The 22,063-nt window shown below is 41.3% G+C and overlaps 1 protein-coding gene across 4 annotated transcripts in view; it reads left to right on the top strand.

Moving 5' to 3' along the window:
• Positions 1-39: 39 nt before the first annotated feature.
• Positions 40-22,063, top strand: part of NUMA1 (nuclear mitotic apparatus protein 1) — a 72,166-nt gene continuing 50,142 nt past the window's right edge. For 2 of the 4 annotated variants that reach the window (XM_086340535.1, XM_086340525.1), the window contains exon 1: positions 40-179. The gene's annotated coding sequence lies outside the window, so the exon portion shown is untranslated. Of the gene's footprint in view, positions 319-15,981; positions 16,175-22,063 lie in introns of those variants that run through there. The other 2 variants (XM_086340531.1, XM_086340526.1) reach the window with 2 other exon arrangements.

Below are 22,063 nucleotides of genomic sequence, written 5' to 3'. Positions count from 1 at the left end.
TTTACCCCGGTCCTTCAGGCTGCTTTTGCGTGCGACGCCAGCCTACAGGGGCCAATCGCAGGGCGACGAGAGGGGGCGGGACCATAGTTTAAACTAATTGTGCGCTCACAGCGCTAGCGCGGGCCCGAGAAGAAGGCGATCCTGGGGAAGTGAGAGTCGGAGCGGGAGCGCGCGGCCAGGTAATCGGCGCGGGCCCGCTACTAGCGTGCGGCTGGGGCGCCTCCAGGGATGCCCGAGTCTAAAAGAGGTGCTGAGGAGGCGGGTGCGGGCGGAAGGCCTCCTTCATAAGCGAGGCTGACTGGGGAGAGTCTTTCGAGGGTAAGGTTTGTAAGGAAAGGGCCTTGTCCGAGAGGAAGGTGCGGGGCGTGCTTAGGGGGAGGGTGTGTTTGGGGGCGTGTCCGTGGAATTGTGTCGGGGGGCCGACGCGGGTGTGGGTAATGCAAGTTCCTGAAAGGAGTGTCGCCGAGGGTTTCTGTAGTGGGAAGTCTTCGCCTATTATTGTTAACAATAGTGGTAGTAGTAATAATAAACATTTTCTGAGGACCAACTACGTTTCAGACACTGTGCCACACCCTTTATATGGATCATCTTTTTAATATTCCTAACACTTTATTATAGTTTATTACAGATGGGCCGCCTGAGGTTTATGTTCAGCTTGGCCCCGGTTACATAGCTCGTGCATAGTTGGCTATACAGGGGTTTTTTGTGGGTTGGGTCTAAGTGAAGGGGAGGGATTGTGTTGGCTGTGAGGGTCGTCTTCGACGAGTCAGTTTCTTTTGAGTCTCACTTTTTTCATATGTAAACAATGAATTTACCTGCCTTATCTACTTTCCTGGGGTTATTAGGGTCAAATCAGGTGAGCTGTTTCTTGCAAGCATCTTGGAGAGTACACATTTTTGAGTATAAGTGTTGTGACTGCTGTGAATATATGGGAAGCTAGAGGGAATGTTCAAATCAGGTAAGGCAGCCTTCAGCCTGCAGGGTTGAATGTGTTCCCTCCCTTTCTGATCCTGTGTGGTATTTTCTCCTTCAGAGGAAGAAGCGCATACTTCTTTGTGAAAGCTGCCAAAGTACTCTTTTCTTGGCCCAAGTTCAAGCAAATGATGACTAATAATTATAAAGCCTGAATCCTAATCCATAGCCAAAAATTATACTCCCCAAAACTAGCAGATCTTAACCAAAAGCTCATATAAGGGACATTTCTATTTAGAATGTTCTTTTTTTAAATTTGTGGAATATGGGAGTGGAAAGAATGCCTTGAACTGAGACTCGAGTTCTAGAACTGTTAGGATGAGGGAAAGCCCTGCCACAGATGGCTAAACAGAGCTGATCAGGAAATGTTTTGGCAGCTTTGTCTAATTGATAAAACCATACGGTCAGTAGGTATGTTGGAGGCCATTTATTTCAGCACAGTGTACATTAAACAGACTCAAGATGATCCTTTCCAAGAATGAGACCACCCCCAAATGTTAGAACAATTCTAATAAATAGCATAGTTTTGTGCTTTCAGTGGTTATTTCATTTTACTGATATATGTTTACTGTTTTTTTCATCATTCTTTCCTGCATTTTATTTCTTCTTTTTCATCAAATAGATGAATACATACTTCTGATTTTTTTTTTTTTTTTTTTTGGGACCATATTATGCAGCATGTCAGATCTTAGTTCTCCCACCAGGGATCAAACCCATGTCCCCTGCAGTGGAAGTATGGTGTCCTAATCCTGGACTGCCACAGAATTCCCCCTTCAGATGTTTTCTTAATGAGAGTCTGTTAGTGGTAAATACTCTGTTGGAAAATATCTTTACTTCCTTATCAATCTTGATTGATAGTTTAGCTGGGTACTAGGCTTCCAATTATTTTTCCCCCAGCACTTTGAAAGTATCATTTTACTGAAATTATGGCTTTTTGTTGTTAACTCTTGAGAACTGTGTTCACAATTTAACTATTATTTCGTTGTATGTAACCTGCCTTTTTCTCTGGTTCTTTTTAAGATCCTCTTTTTTGTCATTTGTGTTTTGCAGTTTCATTACATGTGTGGATTTAATTTTATTCTACTTGGGCTTATAGTGATGCCTCAATCTGAGGTTTCATACCTTTCAGTTTTCTAAAGATTCCCAGTCATTATCTCTTTATTAAAAAAAAATGTTTTTCCATCTGTCACCATACAAAGATGCTACATTATACCCACTCCCTCAGCAGCCACCTGTTTGTTCTCTGTATGTGTGAGTCTTTCTGTTTTATTATGTTTTTTTCATTTGATTTTTAGATTCCACGTGTAAGTGAAATTGTACAATATTTGTCTCTCTCTGTGTGACTTATTTCACTCACCTAGTACATGTTATCACATGTACTTACCATCCATGTTGTCACAAATTGCGAGGTTTCATCCTGTCTTACTCCTTGGAAGGAAAGTTATGACCAACCTAGACAGCATATTAAAAAGCAGAGACATTACTTTGCCAACAAAGGTATGTCTGGTCAAGGCTATGGTTTTTCCTGTGGTCATGTATGGATGTGAGAGTTGGACTGTGAAGAAAGCTGAGCGCCGAAGAATTGATGCTTTTGAACTGTGGTGTTGGAGAAGACTCTTGAGAGTCCCTTGGACTGCAGGGAGACCCAACCAGTCCATTCTAAAGATCAGTCCTGGGTGTTCTTTGAAAGGAATGATGCTAAGGCTGAAACTCCAGTACTTTGGCCACCTCATGCAAAGAGTTGACTCATTGGAAAAGACTGATGCTGGGAGGGATTGGGGGCAGAAGGAGAAGGGGAACAGAGGATGAGATGGCTGGATGGCATCACTGACTCGATGGACGTGAGTCTGAGTGAACTCTGGGAGTTGGTGATGGACAGGGAGGCTTGGCGTGCTGCAATTCATGGGGTCGCAAAGAGTCGGACACGACTGAACGATTGAACTGAATATTCCATTAGATTATATGCCACACCTTCTTTATCCATTCATCTACCCATGTGCATTTAGGTTGCTTCTATATCTTGGCTGTTGTCAATAATGCTGCAATGAACATAGGGGTGTATATATCTTTTCTAATTAGTTTCCTTTTCTTTGGATAAACACCCAGGAGTGGAATTGCTGAATCATATAATAGTTCTGTTTTTAACTTTTTGAAGAACTTCCATACTAACTTCCATAGCAGCTGCACCAGTATACATTCCCCTCAACAGTGCATGAGGACAGTTTTGTTCTTTAGGATTGTTTTGGCTATTCAAGGTCTTGTGTTTCCATACAAATTTTAGAATTACATTATTTGTCTTAGTTCTGTGAAAAATTACCTTGGTATTTTGATAGAGATTGCATCAAATTTGTAGAATGCCTTAGGCTAGTATGCTCATTTTAATAGTATTAATTCTTCTAAACCATTAGCATGGTGTATCTTCCCATTTGTTAGTGACATCTTTAATTTATTTCACCAATGTCTTATCTTAAGTTCAGTTGCTCAGCTGTATCCTACTCTTTGCAAACCCATGGACTGCAGCACTCCAGGCTTCCCTGTCCATCACCAACTCCTGGAGCTTACTCAAACTCATGTCTGTTAAGTTGGTGACGCCATCTAACCATCTCATCCTCTGTCTTTTCTTAGTACAGACTTCTTACCTCCTTAGATTTACTACTAGGTATTTTATTATTTTTGATGCAGTTGTAAATAAAATTGTTTTCTTAATTTCTCTTTCTGATAGTTCTTTGTTAGTGTCTAGAAACAATAGATTTCTGTATTTTAATTTTATATTCTGCAATTTTACTGAATTTATTAATTGGTTCTAATGGTTTTTTGGTGGCACCTTTAGGATTTTCAATAATACCATGTCATCTGCAAACAGTGACAGTTTTACTTCTTCCTTCCGAATTTGGTTTTTCTTTTTCTTGCCTGATTGCTGTGGCTAGGACTTCAAATAGTATGTTGAGTAAAAGTGGTGACAGTGGGTGTCCTTGTCTTGCTCTTGATCTTAGAGGAAATGCTTTCAGCTTTTTACTATTGAGATGCTGTCAGCTGTGGGCTTGTCATATCTGGTCTTTATTTTGTTGAAGTATGTTCCCTATGGACTCACTTTGATGTTTTTTTTTAAAATCATATACAGATGTTGAACTTTGTTTCTGCATTCATTTAGATGATTTTTATTCTTTAGTTTGTTAATACTGTGTTTTACATTAATTGATATTGAACCATCCTTGCATCCCTAGAATAAATCCCACGTGATCATGGTGTATGATCTTTTTAATGTGTTGTTGAATGTGGTTTGCAAATATTTTGTTGAGAATTTTTACAACTATAAAGTGATACTGACCTATAATTTTCTTTTTTTGTGTGATATCTTTGTCTGATTTTGGTGTTTGGGTGACACTGGCCTTGAAAGTGAATTTGGAAGCATTGCTTTCTGTAATTTGTTAGAAATTTGAGAAGGATACGTGTTAACTCTTCTTTAAATATTTGGTAGAATTTCACCTATGAAGTCGTCTGGTCCTGGACTTTTGTTTATTGGGAGTTTTTTAAATTGCCAATTTGATTTTATTACTGGTAATTGGTCTTCATATTTTCTATTCCTGATTCAGTCTTAGGAGGTTGTATATTTCTGGGAATTTGTCTGTTTCTCTTAGGTTGTCCATTTTTTGGCATATGCCTCTTTAAATAGTGCCTCTCCCTGATCTCGTATTTAACTTATTTTGAGCCTTCTAGTGGCTTCCCTGGTGGCTCAGCAGTAAAGATTCCAGCTGCAGTGCAGGAGACACAGGAGACTGGGGTTCAGTCCTTGGGTTGGAAAGATCCCCTGGAGGGAGGGTATGGCAGCCCACTCGAGTATTGCCTGGAGAATCCCACAGACAGAGGAGTCTGGTGGGCTGCAGCCCATAGGGTTTCGAAGTGTCAGACATGACTAAAGTGATTTAGTGGCGGCGGCAGCAGAGCCTTCTAATTCTGTCCTTCACATCTCTTATTCTTTATCATTTCCGTCTCTATCTTTCTGTGTTACTTCTGGATAATTTCCTTTAAGCTAGAATTAGTTTATTTTTTGAATTCTTATTTCATTCGCTAAGTTTTTCATTTATACAAGCACTGTGGTTCATTTCAAATCTGGCTGGCTGTTTCTTGGTATCTTGCTTTTGTCTTGTGTTTCCAATTCTTCTATAATAACTTCAAATAAGTTTAATGTGTCCTGTTTTTGAAGTTTTGGGGATATAATCCTGCCATTTGCTTTAATGACTCTGTTCATGATGGATTGTTTCCTCAAGTATTTTATAATTTTGGATTGTGAGCTCATTCAAAGGAGTATCATCTACGGTGGTCTTTTTAAAAAAGCATATTTATTTATTTATGTATTTATTTTTGGCTGCACTGGGTCTCCATTGCTGCTCTCAGGCTTTCTCTAGTTGCTGTGAGCGGGGGCCTCTTTGTGGTGCACAGGCTTCTCATTGCACTGGCTTCTCTTGTTGTGGAGCATGGGCTCCAGGTGCTCGGGCTTCAGTAGTTGCAGCACTCGGGCTTAGTTGCCTGCAGCATGTAGAATCTTTCCAGAGCAGGGATGAAACCCATGTCCTCTGTATTGGCAGGCAGATTCTAACCACTAGACCACCAGGGAAGTCCTATGGTAGTCTTGTGTAGCTTGAGTTGAGGTCAGTTCTCTGAAGAAAAGCTTTTTTTTTTTTAAATCAACTTTGCTTAATCATAATTTGTGTACAATGAAATTTATTTTAAGTAAAAAGTTTTGACAGATTTATACACCTCGAAAAAGTTGCCCCAGTCATGATACAGAGCATTCCCATAACTCCCAAAAGTTTCCTTATGCCTCTTTACAGTTCATCATTGGCCCCCAAGAACCAAGTAATCTAATTACTGAAGATTAATTTGTGTTTTCTAGAATTTTATCTAGAAAATATATACAGAGTATATGTTTGTGTCTGCTTTCTTTCAGGTAGTGTAATGCATTTGATATTTATGTATTTAGTGCATATATCAGTGATTTGTTACTTTCTGTTGCTGTTGCCAAAGAATGCTCAAACTACCACACAGTTGCACTCATCTCAGGGGCTTCCCTGGTGGCTCAGGGGTTAAAGTGTCTGCCTGGAATGCGGGAGACCTGGGTTTGATCCCTGGGTCGGGAATATCCCCTGGAGAAGGAAATGGCAACCCACTCCAGTACTCTTGCCTGGAGAATCCCATGGAGGGAGGAGCCTGGTGGGCTACAGTCCAGGGGTCTCAAAGAGTCGGACACGACTGAGCGATTTCACTTTCACTTTCTTTTTCACACACTAGTAAAGTAATGCTCAAATTCTCCAAGCCAGGCTTCAGCAATACGTGAACCGTGAACTTCCAGATGTTCAAGCTGGTTTTAGAAAAGGCAGAGGAACTAGAGATCAAATTGCCAACATCCGCTGGATCATCAAAAAAACAAGAGAGTTCCAGAAAAACATCTATTTCTGCCTTATTGACTATGCCAAAGCCTTTGATTGTGTGGATCACAATAAACCGTGGAAAATTCTGAAAGAGATAGGAACACCAGACCACCTGACCTGCCTCTTGAGAAATCTGTATACAGGTCAGGAAGCAACAGTTAGAACTGGACATGGAACAACAGACTGGTTCCAAATAGGAAAAGGAGTACATCAAGGCTGTATATTGTCACCCTGCTTATTTAACTTATATGCAGAGTACATCATGAGAAACGCTGGACTGGAAGAAACACAAGCTGGAATCAAGATTGCCGGGAGAAATATCAATAATCTCAGATATGCAGATGACACCACCCTTATGGTAGAAAGAAAAGAGGAACTCAAAAGCCTCTTGATGAAAGTGAAAGTGGAGAGTGAAAAAGTTGGCTTAAAGCTCAGCATTCAGAAAATGAAGATCATGGCATCCAGTCCCATCACTTCATGGCAAATAGATGGGGAAACATTGGGAACAGTGTCAGACTTTATTTTTTCTGGGCTCCAAAATCACTGCAGATGTTGATTGCAGCCATGAAATTTTTTTAAAAGATGCTTACTCCTTGGAAGGAAAGTTATGACCGACCTAGACAGCATATTAAAAAGCAGAGACATTAATTTGTCAACAAAGGTCAGTCTAGTCAAGGCTATGGTTTTTCCAGTAGTCATATGTGGATGTGAGAGTTGGACTATAGAGAAAGCTGAGCACCGAAGAATTGATGCTTTTAAACTGTAGTGTTGAAGACTCTTGAGAGTCCCTTGGACTGCAAGGAGATCCAACCTGGGTGTTCATTGGAAGGACTGATGTTGAAGCTGAAACTCCAGTACTTTGGCCACCTGATTCGAAGAGCTGACTCATTTGGAAAGACCCTAATGCTGGGAAGGATTGAGGGCAGGAGGAGAAGGGGACAACGGAGGATGAGATGGTTGGATGGCATCACCAACTCAATGGACATGGGTTTGGGCAGACTCCAGGAGTTGGTGATGGACAGGGAGGCCTGGCTTGCTGCGGTTCATGGGGTTGCAAAGAGTCAGACACGACTGAACGACTGAACTGGAACTGTTGCTAAGTAGTCCTCCTTTGTATGACTATATCATACAGTTTTGTTTATCACTTTTTTAAAATTTATTTTTATTGTAATATTTACAATATTGTGTCGGTTTCTGCCATACATCAACATGAATCAGCCATAGGTATACATATGTCCTTGCTCTCTTGAACCTCCCTCCCACCTCTCACCCCATCCCACCCCTCTAGGTTGTCATAGAGCACTGGGTTGAGCTCCCTGCATCATATAGCATTTCCCCACTGGCTATCTGTTTTACATATAGTAACGTATATGGTTTCAGTGGTACCTTCTCCTTCCCGCACTGTGCCCACAAGTCTATTCTCTTATGTCTGTGTCTCTGTTGTTGCTCTGCAAATTGGTTCATCGGTACCATTTTTCCAGATTCCATATATATGTGTTAATATATACTTGTTTTCCTCTTTCTAACTAACTTCACTCTGTATAACAGGCTCTAGGTTCATCCGCCTCACTACAGGTGACTCAGATCTGTTCCTTTTTATGGCTGAGTAATATTTCATTGTAATTATGTACCACACCTTCTTTATCTATTCATCTGTTGATGGACATTTAGGTTGCTTCCTTGTCCTTTGTAAATAGTGGCCTTTGTAAATAGTACTGCTATGAACATTGGGGTACATGTATCTTTGAGAACTGTGGTTTTCTCAGGGTAAATGCCCAGTAGTGGATCCTCTGTGTCATATGGTGGTATTATTCTTAGTTTGTTTAAGAAATCTCCATATTGTTCTCCATGGTGGCTGTATCAATTCACATTCTCACCAACTATGCAAGAGGGTTCCCTTTTCTCCACATCCCTTGCTAGCATTTATTATTTGTAGATTTTTTGATGATGGTCATTCTGACTGGTATATCATTTACTGTTGATGGACATTTGGGCTGTTGGCAGTTTTTGGCTGTTGTGAATAAAATTGCTGTGAGCAATCATGTACAAATCTTTGAGTGAACATACATTTTCCTGACTCTTTGGCGTGAAATGGCTGGGTCATATGGCAAGGTATTTTTAATTTTTAAGAAATTACCAGTTTTCCAAAGTGGTTGTACTATTTTATGTTTCCATTGCAGTATCTGAGAGCTTTGGTTTTTTAATTTTCTTACCAACATTTGGTATAGTGAGTCTTTTTAATTTTAGCCATTCTCATGGAGATGTAGTGTTTTTGTGGTTTTAATTTGCATTTTCCTGATGATGTTGAACATCTTTTCATGTATTTATTGGCCATTTGTGTGTCTCCTGCTACAACTTTGTATTTGCTTCTTTGGGAACTCAAGGCTGTTCCCAACCTGGGGCTAAAATGTCTGTAATTTTTCTTTTAGATTTCTAGGCCACAGATTTAGTATAAATTTTTAAATTCCAAATCCATCTCTTGTGTGCACCCAGGTTATTAATTCCTAGGAAGTTTTTTTCCTCCTACTTTACTACGTTTGTAAAGCAACCTTCCTTATTTTCCTGTGGACAGTTTTTTTTTTTTTCCTAGTCTCTTTTTACTGAGGGTCTCAGGGTCACACAGAGTCAGATGGGACTGAAGCAATTTAGCACACACACGCAGCCTTTGTATATACAGAGATCTCAGTTGCTTTTTATGAGCTCAAGATCTGAAGTATGAGGAGGTCACATATTCCTTACATTGCTAGGACAGCTATGCCTCACTAACCCAATTTTCAGCTTCTTTTGTTTCTGTTTCCTGGGATTTCTTTTACTTTCTTGTGAGTTCAGTTTATCTAGTGTCAGAATCCTATCAGGAAAATAGAAACCACACACAGGTATTTTAAGAGAGTGAATTCAGTAAAGGGGTTTAGTTTAAACCTTTGTTGGAGGGCTGAAAGAGCAAAAAGGGGAATCTTCAGGTAACTTATATTATAACTGCATTAAGCGGCTGCTTCATCCAGGACTGAAAAACAAAGGGAGAAGATTGGGGTTGGCAGAACTTAGAATTCTGGAGGGATCTGGTGGGACTGCGCCTGGATTCTCTGAGGAGAAGGCGTTGCCTGGTGTTGCTGGTGTCTCAGGAGCCCATAGGAGGGGCCTGGGGAGCCAGTTTTGGTTGAGCCCTGCTCTGGTGCCTCGAAGAGGGAGTTTGGAAGGAAGCAGGGAGAAACCAACTGCAGTTGTCAGGAGCAGAGAGCCACAGGAAGAAGGAAGTCCCTGGCAGCCTCCTCCTGCGTTCAGTTTTTCCTGTTTGCACCCCGTTAACAGACCCTAACTGGGAGCCAGCTGGCAAAGGTGAAGTGGTATTGGAAGAGTCCAAGCCCTGGCAACACAGAGCAGACCATAACCACAGGGTAGGTGTGGTTCTAAGAGACAGTAATTTAGCAAGTCAAAAAGGATTTTTATTCTATTTTTCTGGGCATTTTCAGGCACATTTAGTAGGAAGATTTTCAGGTTACCTGGTCCATTATATCAGCAGTCAGTAACAGCGATAGCTGACTTTGTTTTTTTTTTCAGCATATAATGTGAGCCCGGCACTGTTTTAAGCACTTTACATGAACTGCTTCCCAAAGCTCTATCGTACTATTGTTGTTACTATAACTTAGTTTACCCAAAGCCATACAGTTTGTAAGAGGTGGAGTTGGTGTTCTGATCCAAGCATTCTGGGTTCCGTAACATACATTCTTAACTTCTCTGTTGTGCTGAGGGTTCCTTCCCTACATCAAACCAGAATCTATCCTCCTCTGACTTCCACTTGCTAGTTCTGGTTTTGTCTTCTTGCAAGGGGTCATATGAGTCTTTCTCCTCATCTGCATGACAGGCATGCATACATTTGAAAAAGTTTTCATGCTTCATGCCATGAATTTCAGACACTTCACCAGGGTGGTTATCATTCTTCCTCTGCATGTATTCTCTGCTTTTCAGAGGTGGGACATAGATTAGTCTTCTACTAACATGTCCTTATTACCAAATTCAAACTTAAATTGAAGAAAGTAGGGAAAACCACTAGACCATTCAGGTATGACCTAAATCAAATCCCTTATGATTACACAGTGGAAGTGAGAAATAGATTTAAGGGCCTAGATCTGATAGATAGAGTGCCTGATGAACTATGGACTGAGGTTTGTGCCATTATACAGGAGACAGGGATCAAGACCATCCCCATGGAAAAGAAATGCAAAAAAGCAAAATGGCTGTCTGGGGAGGCCTTACAAATAGCTGTGAAAAGAAGAGAAGCGAAAAGCAAAGGAGAAAAGGAAAGATACAAGCATCTGAATGCAGAGTTCCAAAGAATAGCAAGAAATAAGAAAGCCTTCCTCAGCGATCAATGCAAAGAAATAGAGGGAAACAACAGGATGGGAAAGACTAGAGATCTCTTCAAGAAAATTAGAGATACCAAGGGAACATTTCATGCAAAGATGGGCTCGATAAAGGACAGAAATGGTATGGACCTAACAGAAGCAGAAGATATTAAGAAGAGGTGGCAAGAATACACAGAAGAATTGTACAAAAAAGATCTTCACGACCCAGATAATCACGATGGTGTGATCACTCATCTAGAGCCAGACATCCTGGAATGTGAAGTCAAGTGGGCCTTAGAAAGCATCACTATGAACAAAGCTAGTGGAGGTGATGGAATTCCAGTTGAGCTATTTCACATCCTGAAAGATGATGCTGTGAAAGTGCTGCACTCACTATGCCAGCAAATCTGGAAAACTCAGCAGTGGCCACAGGACTGGAAAAGGTCAGTTTTCATTCCAGTCCCAAAGAAAGGCAATGCCAAAGAATGCTCAAACTACCGCACAATTGCACTCATCTCACACGCTAGTAAAGTAATGCTCAAAATTCTCCAAGCCAGGCTTCAGCAATACGTGAACCGTGAACTTCCTGATGTTCAAGCTGGTTTTAGAAAAGGCAGAGGAACCAGAGATCAAATTGCCAACATCTGCTGGATCATGGAAAAAGCAAGAGAGTTCCAGAAAAGCATCTATTTCTGCTTTATTGACTCTGCCAAAGCCTTTGACTGTGTGGATCACAATAAACTGTGGAAAATTCTGAAAGAGATGGGAATACCAGACCACCTGACCTGCCTCTTGAGAAATCTGTATGCAGGTCAGGAAGCAACAGTTAGAACTGGACATGGAACAACAGACTGGTTCCAAATAGGAAAAGGAGTACGTCAAGGCTGTATATTGTCACCCTGTTTATTTAACTTATATGCAGAGTACATCATGAGAAACGCTGGACTGGAAGAAACACAAGCTGGAATCAAGATTGCCAGGAGAAATATCAATAATCTCAGATATGCAGATGACACCACCCTTATGGTAGAAAGAAAAGAGGAACTCAAAAGCCTCTTGATGAAAGTGAAAGTGGAGAGTGAAAAAGTTGGCTTAAAGCTCAACATTCAGAAAACGAAGATCATGGCATCCGGTCCCATCACTTGATGGGAAATAGATGGGGAAACAGTGTCAGACTTTATTGTTTTGGGCTCCAAAATCACTGCAGATGGTGACTGCAGCCATGAAATTAAAAGACGCTTACTCCTTGGAAGGAAAGTTATGACCAACCTAGATAGCATATTCAAAAGCAGAGACATTACTTTGCCAACAAAGGTCCGTCTGGTCAAGGCTATGGTTTTTCCTGTGGTCATGTATGGATGTGAGAGTTGGACTGTGAAGAAGGCTGAGCACCGAAGATTGATGCTTTTGAACTGTGGTGTTGGAGAAGACTCTTGAGAGTCCCTTGGACTGCAAGGAGATCCAACCAGTCCATTCTGAAGGAGATCAGCCCTGGGATTTCTTTGGAAGGAATGATGCTGAAGCTGAAACTCCAGTACTTTGGCCACCTCATGCTAAGAGTTGACTCATTGGAAAAGACTCTGATACTGGGAGGGACTGGGGGCAAGAGGAGAAGGGGATGACAGAGGATGAGATGGCTGGATGGCATCACCGACTCGATGGACGTGAGTCTGAGTGAACTCCAGGAGTTGGTGATGGAAAGGGAGGCCTGGCGTGCTGCAATTCATGGTGTTGCAAAGAGTCAGACACGACTGAGCGACTGAACTGAACTGAACATGACCTGAGCTGGATTGATGTTTTGGGTGGCTCTGTCAGATTCATGCTTCCTGTGAGGGTGTATGGCCTCTCCTCCCACCATAGGCAGCCTTCCCTGACACCCCCAGCCAAATGGCAAGCTTTTCAGTATGAACTATGTTCCAGGTCTCTACCATCCTGTATTAGTTTGGTTTATTTCTTTTATTCTAAATGCAGGGCTTTATATTTAGTCCTATTAAATTATACATTTGCTATTTTTGGTACATCAAACTTGTTAAGATCTTTTTGCCATATCAAATCTAAAAACATTGTATTTTCTTTTCTTCACAGTTTATAATTCCAGAGTTTAACAAACCAACCTTACATGTTACATTCTGTCTTTGGTAAAACATACTAAATTTGGTAGGTTTGAGAAGCAAGCTGAATGTTATACCTCTAGAGATCTTGAGGACTTCCCTGGTGGCTCAGAGGGTAAAGCGTCTGCCTTCAATGCAGGAGACCTGGGTTCGATCCCTGGGTGGGGAAGATCCCCTGGAGAAGGAAATGACAACCCACTCCAGTATTCTTGCCTGGAAAACCTCATGGATGGAGAAGCCTGGTGGGCTACAGTCCATGGAGACACAAAGAGTTGGACACGACTGAGCAACTTCACTTTCACTTTCTTTCACTAGAAATCTTACTTCAGTTGATGGAAGTTTGGGGGGAATAGTTTTGACTAGACTTTCTGCTAAATTGTGGGAGGAGCTATCCGGAAGTGACAGAATCTTGGCTGTCAGTGAGGGGAGGAGAGAGTCAAGGTTAAGGGCTGGCCATTGGGCAGTCAGTCACCCTAATAAGGGACCACTTGGCAGAAGTAAAATGATCTGGTGTCTGAGGAGAGGAGAGGGAGCATATTGCACAGCATGCTGCTGGGCTGAGGCCTCTGTTGGTAGCTGTGGCAGCTGCCCTTTCTGTCCTCTTTAAGGACCAGTTTCTTTGAAGTCAGTGCAGGAAGTGCCAGTGATTCAGCCTTGCATATTTCTTCTGCCTTATTGCAGCTAAGGACTGGTTTGTCTGGTGAGGAGTAAAGACCGCGCAAATATTTCAGGCTTATTTATTTGACTACTTGAGCGCCTTCCTGTGATGGGCCAGAGACGCTTTGTAGGCTGTTGAGTTTTGGGTATCCTGTGGTAAGGTGGATACAGAGCCCTTTGTCTTATGTGTGGGTAACGACTGCATTCTGCCCTGTAAGGGGGCATTTGCTGAGTGTCTGACTTCTGGATGGTCTCAGTGAGGGATGAGGTAACAAGAGCTTTGATTGCCTACTTTTCTGGCTTGCTTATGGCATGACAGTATGAGTTTGAGGGAATCTTCTGGTTCACTTGGAGTTTGCCACTGTACCCCTCATGCACTGCTGCCAAGTGGACTCTGTCTGGTTTGCTGACCCCCAAAGCCCAGTTTCCTTGTGCAGTGAGCAAATACATAATGTGTGTCTATTTCACCTCTCACAGAGCTGAGTATTTACAGATATATATATACACACACACCTACACACACACACACATATGTGTATATATATATATATAATATATATAAAATACAGGAGTTACGTACTCCCCAGGCTCTTCAAATCTACAGATACTTTACAGGAATAATGTAACAAATGTTTCTGTATTCTTCACCTAGGTTCACTGTTAACATTTTGCTGTCTTGGCCTCTGTCCTTCATTTTCGGAACCTTTTGACTAGTAGATGTGAACTTCATATTACTTCATCCCTTAAATAGCTTAGCAAGTATTTGCTGAAAAAATCAGAATATCTTCCCATGCTAACCACAGTAAAATTACACTCAGAAATTCAGTACGTTTGTCCAATACTTGTTCAAGTTGCTCTGGTTTTTCCAGTGATATCTTTCATGGATTTTTTTTGTCATTTCAGGATCCATTGAAAGATCATGCATGTGTTAGTTGTCATGACTTTGTCATGCCCTTAGTATGCTTTAACTTTGAACAATTAAAAAAAAATTATCTCTTTATTTGCTGCGTTGGGTCTTACTTGTGTCACGCGAGATCTTTTGTTGTGTCTCATGGACTCTCTAGTTTTGGCGCATGGGCTCAGTAGTTGTGGTGCAAGGGCTTAGTTGCTCCACAGCATGTGGGATCTTAGTTCCCTGACACCAGGGATCTAACCTGCATCCCCTGCATTGCCATGCAGATTCTTAACTACTGGATCACCAGGGAAGTCTCAACTTTGAACAGTTTTTAAATCTCTTTTAAATGCCTTTTTGTCTGAATGCCTTTTTGTCTGTCATATCATTGACATTCTTTAGAGTTCAAGTTAGTTGTTTGCAGAATGTCTCTTAATTTGGATTTGTATTTCCTCTTGATTATTTGTGATTTGTCTTTCCTCTTGATTAGATTCAGGATCAACATGTTTTTGGTAGAACTAGGTAGGTTACTACAGTAGTTTGGTAGTGAAGCTAGACAGGGAAGCAGTGTTCAGTTTTGCGTGACAGTATATAATTTAGCACCTGATTATGTTTTCTGATCTGTAAGCCCCACAGGAATTGAGTATGGAGTTCAGTAGGACCTAGAGGAACCAGGAAAGACTTTAGCTGGAAGATGACAGAATTTTGGGGGCAGTTAGACAAACTGCTCTTTGGACTTCTCATCCTGCTACTGAAGTTACATATATATATCATGAAAAGTGAAAAGTGAGTTTCCTCTTCAGAGTTTAGAGCTCTGTATCTTCCATGGTTTTTGTACTGCTGGGAAGCCTAATAGTTTAGAGCTCTTGCTTTGGTTTCAGATAGGCCTGGAGACTGTGCTCAGCATTTTTCCAGCTGCCCAACCTTAGGGAAGTTTTCTTACACGAAAGCTAGAAAGACTATTGGTAACTCTTTAAAATGTTACTGTGATGCTTATAGTGCAATATTGCCTAAATAACTTGAATGAAAATATTTTAATGCCATTATGTGGGGGCCACATTTCCTAGTTTTTCCGGGTGCCTCACTGGAACATTCATTTCTATTACCTGCCAAACCTTGGAAGGGGCTTGAATTTACCACTGCTGGATAACTAAAGGCATAGAAATGAGAAAGGGCTTGGCTCATGAGAGAAGTGAGAAGACTGCCTTGATTAGTTCAGAGTGTACACTGTGGAATAGTGAGAAACAAGGTCGAATAAATGACTTGAGGCCATGTAATGGAGGGCTTGGGAAGTTAAGCCAAAGAGATTGAATATGGTGCTTAAGGAAGAAAACCATGGAAGGTTTTTGAGCAGGCGGGCAACCCTTGGAAATGTGAATGGTACGGAGTGTCTTGAGGAAGGACCTTTCCTGCTTTGGAGACTGGAATTCTAGTAGGGCAGAGTCTTCCCTGTGCTGACCATGTTGGGGTGTGGTTTGGGCTGTCTTGCCACAGGAGGCCAGACTTTCTGCCCCAGTGACTCTTCCTGCTCTGTCACTGACTCACCCCGTTGACCTAGGCTGGGTGGCTTTCCTTCCGGTGGCTGGCTGATCTACAGAGCGCTGGGGCTGCCCAGGGTGAGGTGAAGCCGAGCTGACCCACAGCTCTTCGGTGAGATGGGGGCATGAACAGCATTCCTGTCCTTTTGCCCCTTCCCTGGGTTGAGGCTAGTTATAAGCCAGATTGCCAGGGATCGCTTTGTCCCAGCCTTAGAAAGCTGTTCACCAGGAGGTAAGTCAAGATGGTTCCTGCCCTCTCTGCTTTTTCATAGGTCAGTTTTTCCTCAAACAGGATTTCTACTACTTTCTTTTTCCTTGATCCAGGTCCTTCTAAGTAACCTCTTTCACTTACTTGAAGTAAACAGGTTACTGCAGGGGGTGGGCAGAGATGTTTAATAAATATATTCTTCTAGCTGTAGGAGTGTCTCGGGGGGCTCACTGACCCCTGTTGTAAGGTAGTTTACCCAGAATTCTTGTGAACTAGACATCGAATGAAGGCTCAAACTCATAGGGAGCGACTGCAGAGAAGTTCTGGTTTTAAGCTATCATTTCTTAGCAACTGGGTTTCAGAACCATTCTTGGTATGCATTAGTGTCCTGAGTTAAAGACAACAGTGAGGAACAGGAAGGGGGAGGTGCCTGGATTAGGATATGCTTGTGGTTTATGCTAGGAGTTAGGGTGACTAGGTTTCTAGTCCTGATTACTCCTCACCAGCTGTGTGATCAGGGACCAACTGTCTAGCCCCAGTGGACTGGAGTTTTCTCATGTAAAAATGAGCAGTTTATATGATCTGCTGAAAGATTTCTTCCAGGGCCAAAATCTATGATTATATAATGTGTGGTTATAAATCAGTATAATAGTTTAAAAGGCAGTTCCCAAAGGAGTATTTGTAAACTTTAGGAGACTATTTTGATTACCATCTTCATTTGATTTAACAAGATGGGAAAGGTTTGTTTGAAAGGGTGTCACTTCCTTTATACTCACTGTGCGTTTGCTTACTTCTAGGTCAAGGTGACTAGATAGTGGAGAAAATTAACCTTTCTCGTGGAAGTCCTTCTAAATCACAAATGTGTTAAGGGCCAAAAAGTGTTGGAACATGTTGCTGTGGAACACTTCAACTGAGGAGCCACTGCGGTCCCAGCTCCAGGAGACCCACAGCCACAAGTTCTGTAGGCTACAGCAGCCACTGCTCACCAGCACGCCATGGTCCATCGGGATGCTTCCCAGGTGGCGTGCTGAAGCAGATGATTTGGTAGCTCCATGCTTTTGCAGGAGAAGTGATGTACCAAGTTACTTGATTTTTTGTTGTTGTTTACTTACTAGGTTTGGTCAGCACTTTGAGAGACAGTGGGGTTGTTGGGAAGGGGGTGGTCAAAGCAGAGGGGCTCTCCAGTGCATTTCAGTTAGGCTGTCTGTAGTACCCTTGAATCTGTGCCAGGCAATGGTGGTCTTGTTGATAACTAGTCAGAAAAATAAGGTGTTAGGCATCCTAGTCAAAAGATTCTGTCACCAAGATACTCTGTGATCATTCACAATTAATTCTCTTTCTTAAAGCCATGTTTTCTTCATTTATATATTGAAAAATTTAGATACTAAGAGTTCCAGATCTGAAACCAGGTAGGCCAAAGGAGGTTTGAGGTGGGAAAGGATCTGTTTGTTCTAAGCTGCTTGACTATTAGACAAGGGGTAGAAGTGGAATTCCTTTTTAGTACTTGAATTATAGCAACTGTGCTCTCTACTCACAGTCACAGCTGAGTGATCAAACGTGAAGCAGCTATTGAATGAGAAGCAGGCCCTGGGAGCTTTCTCCTGAAAAACAATCACAGGACTTGTTGGTCCTGAGAGAAGTAGTCGTTCCCTGGTAGGACCTATTGTTTGAAGGAGGTGGGGGTGAATGTCATCAAAATGGACAGTGTGGATATTGTGATTTAGATGGTTTAGAGAATTTGTTCCCTGCTGTTGTTAATTTCAAGCCTCTCTTTAAAGAGATTCTCTTAATGATTGGAGCAGTGTGGGATTCATTTAGAGAAAAGGCCCCGAGTAACCACAATTAGAAATTAAATGCCTAAAAGCGGAGCCAGTTGCTGGAGAGACTGAAGTGGCCTAATCAGTTGCTTTTCAATACTCAGGTCCTAGGGCGACAGCAGCCAGACAATAGGCTGCTTGGTGAGCTCGCTGGGTACTAGGCTGGGAGATTTGGGCTCCCAACAGAGGAAAAGGTGACCTGTAGTATCCACACCGGAGAAAGCAATGGCACCCCACTCCAGTACTCTTGCCTGGAAAATCCCATGGATGGAGGAGCCTGGTGGGCTGCAGTCCATGGGGTCGCTAGAGTCGGACACGACTGAGCGACTTCACTTTCACTTCTCACTTTCATGCACTGGAGAAGCAAATGGCAACCCACTCCAGTGTTCTTGCCTGGAGAATCCCAGGGACGGGGGAGCCTGACTGAAGCGACTTAGCAGCAGCAGCAGCAGCAGCAGTATCCGCACCTCTTAATCTCTCTGTTTCTCTTCTTTCCCTCAGTGCCCTTTAGTTTTAATTAGGATTGTGTAAACACACCCAGCTTGCCAGTCCCCTTAAAGTGGCAGGCCCATGACAGCTTTTTGCTGGTCACTCTTACCTAGGTATGTGGCTTTAAATTAGAGGGCTTGTCCTCTGACAGTTCAGCTTCACTGGCTGCCTCACTGAAATAATCCATTAGAAGAGGGCCAGTTGGCTGTCATTCAGTCGGGCAGCATTATTTAGCACCTGTGGTGTGCAAGCATTGTGCTGGAATGGAGCTGATAGGTGAATAAGATGGTTTCTGCTCTTCAGGAGCTTAGTCAAGTGAAACATATATGCAGCTAGTGTCGACCCAAGGAGGAATGAAATGAGGTGTGTAGAGGAACAAGCAATATGGGAGCATATAGAGGAGACAACAGAGTTGTTCCTGAATTGGGGGGAACAAGGAGAGCCTCTGAAGGGACAAAGCATTTGAGCCAGGTTGTAAAGGGTGAATTAGAATTCCTTAAGTTTATAATTTTATTTATTTATTTATTTCTGGCTGTGCTGGGTATTCCTTGCTCCAAGGGTTTTTCTCTAGTTTTGGAGAGGGGGGCTACTCTCTAGTTTCTGTGTACGGGCTTGTCATTTCGGCGGCTTCTGGTTGCAGAGCACTGGCTCTAGGGTGCCGCGTCAGTAGTTACGGTTCCCAGGCTCTAGAGAACAGGCTCAGTAGTTGTGGTGCATGGTCTTAGTCGCTCTGTGGCACCTGGGATCTTCCTGGATCAGAGATTAAACCTGTCTCCTGCATTGGCAGGCAGATTCTTTACCCTGAGCCACCAGGGAATCCTAGAATTCCTTAAGTTTAGAAGGGCATTTTGGAGGAGGTTATAGAATGGCAGCAGCACAGAGCCTGGGGAAATGTTTGGCATATCTGGGAAAGTGCTCCTGAGATAGAAGATACTTTGGAGGAATGAGCTGGAAATGAGGCCGGAAAAGATGTTTGGTTGGATCTTAAGGAACAGTAAGAGTCATACTAAGAGATTTGGATTTTATTCTGCATGAAGTTAGCTCATGAATGTTTTGGATTAGGAGTGACACGATCCCAGCTGTGTGATTTAGGTTTTGATGTGTTTTTCAGGTGTAAGATCTTCGATTTCAGGGTTGAGAAGGTGGTTATCTTGGTTCTTTACAAAGTTTGTCAGGCATCTAATGTTTAGGTTCTTTATTCCTTAGTTATATTTTCTAAGAAAGAAAAGTAAGTGAAGTCTCTCAGTCGTGTCCAGCTGTTTGCGACCCTATGGACTGTAGCCTACCAGGCTCCTCCGTCCATGGGATTTTCCAGGCAAGAGTACTGGAGTGGGTTGCCATTTCCTCCAAAAGCAAGAAGACAGGAAGTAGTCAGCAGTGTCCCTTTAGACTGAGCTTTCCTTACCCCTCAAAGATGAAAGTTTTCTTAGACATATATATCATGCAGTCTTGTTTCATAGGTTGCTTACTACTGCTTATTCTTTGAGGATAAAACCCATCATAAGGGGTCAACTTCTGATTATATAGTGGAAACCAATGACATTTTGTTGAATTGGTTGAAAAATAGTATATAATCATTGTAGGAAATATGAAAAGTACAGAAAAAATACAGAAAAATATATAAAGAAAAAGCTAAAATCATCCATAACTGTACCATCTGGAGAAAAACACCTATTTTCATTTTGGTATTTTGTACCTATGCATATTTCTCTGGAGTAGTCCAGGTCATATAGTACCTACAGTTTTGTCTTCTGCTTTTTCTCTGTTTCCCCTTGGTTTTCATTATATGTGTGTGTGTGTTAGTTGCTTAGTTGTGTCTCACTCTTTGAGACCATGGACTGTACCCCACAAGGCCCCTCTGTCTACGAAATTCTCCCGGCAAGATTACTGGAGTGGGTTGCCATTTCCTTCTCCAGGGGATCTTCCTGACCCAGGGATCGAACTCAGGTCTCCTGCATTGCAGGTCCAGTGCTATACAGCGGCTTCCCACTAGCTATCTGTTTTACACATGGTAGTATATATATTTCAATCCTGATCTCCTAATTTGCCCCACCTTCCCCTTCGCCCTCCATGTCCACATGTTCATTCTCTATGTCTCTGTCTCTATTCCTGCCCTGTAAATTGGTTTATGTGCACCATTTTTTCTAGATTCTACATGTATCCTTAATATACAATAATTGTTTTTCTCTTTCTGACTTAACACTCTGTATGACAAACACTCTGTATGACAAACTCTAGGTCCATCCACATCTCCAAAAAGAACCCAATTTTTTCCAGCCTTTTTATGGCTAAGTAATATTCCATTGTATATATGTATCACATCTTATTTATCCATTAATCATATAGGATTTTTATAGTGCTTTCAGTTTTTTCTATTTTAAACAATACTGTAATACTTTGATACAAATTATAAAAGTAATATACATAATAAGTAAGTCCCTTGCACTTCACCCTTTATCCTAATCTTACTCTACAGAGGTAACAATGACTTATTAATAGTTTTTATTACTTTACAATTTATTAGTAATTTCTTTTGTATCTTTGCATGAACATTATTATGCATAAGTTTTGGTCAGTATTTTTTGTTATTATGATTTATATCTGCAAGTGAATTACTGGGTCAAATAATGTGAAATTAAATTTTCCTGATTGTATGTCATGGTACAGTTTAGAAAACTTGAAAAATAAGATTTTTAAGGGAGAAAGTAAGAGAGATCCATAATTCGACAAATCAGAAATAAACATTATTTGACCTGTTTCCTTATAAATATACACATGCACGTTCATACTCACAAGTGTGCAGATGTGTGTGTATGTATCACATACACATCTGTATATGTAGTTTAAAAAATAAATGGTCGTACCCACTAACACTATATATGCTGCTTTTAAAATTCAACATTCCTTGTGTCATTAAAATTATTTAAAATATTTTTAATGACTGCATAAGGCTCATATGCATGTATCTTAATTTATTTGAGTTATTGTTAGATATTTAGTTTTTCTCCAGTTTTTCATAATGTTAAATAATTATATTAGTACCTATATATGTATTTATATTTCAGATAATTTTCTAAACTTTTATTGCTGTGAATGGAATTATTTGATCAAAGAACACCAAACTTTTTTTTTTAGCAGTCTCACTTTAAAATTTTTTGGTAAAATATGCATAACAAAATTTACCATTTTAACATGTTAAATTTATAATTAGGAGTACAATTTAGTGGCATTAAGTGTATTTACAGTGTTGTGCAATCATCACTGCTATTCATTTCCAGGACATTTTAGCATCCCAGACAGATTCTCTGTACCCATTGAACAATAGTTCCCATTCCTTCCTCTCCCACTCCCTGGTAACTTCTGTTCTACTTTCTATCTCTATGAACTTGCCCATTCTAGGTACCTCATAAATGGGATCATACCATTTTTATCCCTTTTTGTCTAGTTTATTTCACTTAGCATGTTTGAATATGAACATTTTTTAGGTTCTTAATATGTATTGCCAAATTTCTTCCCAGAGAATCATTTAAAGAATGCCTGATTACTTACATAAGAAAATGTGCTGTTCCTTTTTAATCATTAGTTTCTCAATTAAAATCCTAGATTG

Source organism: Bos grunniens, chromosome 15, assembly GCF_055505025.1.
Source record: "Bos grunniens cultivar Pamir isolate PY7600 chromosome 15, Bosgru_T2T1.0, whole genome shotgun sequence".
Taxonomy (NCBI): Eukaryota; Metazoa; Chordata; class Mammalia; order Artiodactyla; family Bovidae; genus Bos; species Bos grunniens.
The sequence above is the reverse complement of the archived record's forward strand: the minus strand, read 5'-3'. Positions and strand labels throughout refer to the sequence as shown.